The sequence below is a fragment of the Cryptomeria japonica genome, unplaced genomic scaffold, assembly GCF_030272615.1.
Source record: "Cryptomeria japonica unplaced genomic scaffold, Sugi_1.0 HiC_scaffold_144, whole genome shotgun sequence".
Lineage (NCBI taxonomy): Eukaryota > Viridiplantae > Streptophyta > Pinopsida > Cupressales > Cupressaceae > Cryptomeria > Cryptomeria japonica.
In genome coordinates this window covers 75,128-75,744 of record NW_026728966.1, presented here as the reverse complement: position 1 = coordinate 75,744, position 617 = coordinate 75,128, and the positions used below count along the sequence as shown (strand labels likewise).

The 617-nt window shown below is 64.5% G+C and overlaps 1 non-coding gene across 1 annotated transcript; it reads right to left on the bottom strand.

The window, feature by feature from the left end:
- Positions 1-498: 498 nt before the first annotated feature.
- Positions 499-617, bottom strand: LOC131866420 (5S ribosomal RNA). The gene has a single exon (XR_009365033.1). It is a non-coding gene; the product is annotated as a 5S ribosomal RNA (ribosomal RNA).

Genomic DNA, 617 nt, shown 5'->3' with positions numbered 1-617 from the left:
ATCTCAACTTTTTTTGCCTTTTCAGGAAACTTTTGAATGGAGCGCATCATTGGTGCGCTCCGAAGTGTGCTCCAAGGTGCGCACCTCTGGTGTGCTCCAAAGCTCTCTCCAGCTGCGTGCACCTGCCCCGGCCGCGCACCCGGCCCCGCCCAGCTTCGCTCACCTGTCCCGGGCGTCTGGTGCGGAACCTTAGAGTAAGAAACATCACCGTGCACCTTGGCCAACGTGCGCGACTCGACCGAGCGCGCACTGGCCGAGGTGCACACCGATTTCACCTGGGTGCGCGCGCAGCACCTCGGGCGCACCGGGGTGCGCGCACAACGCCCGGGTTGCACCGTGGCCTGTGTGCTCGGGGCGCCTCGGGTGCGCGCTCGGTGTCGCCCCCGCGCGCGCGGTAGTGCGGGCAGCGCACCCCGGCCCGGCCCGGCCCCGACGAGAACGCAAACGGGCAAAAGGTTTATTCAAATAGCATTGCGACGCCCGGCGAAAAACTAAAAAAGGGTGCAACACCGGGACTTCCCGGGAGGTCACCCATCCCAGTACTACTCCGGCCCAAGCGCGCTTAACTGCGGAGTTCTGATGGGATCCGGTGCACTAACGCTGGTATGATCGCACCC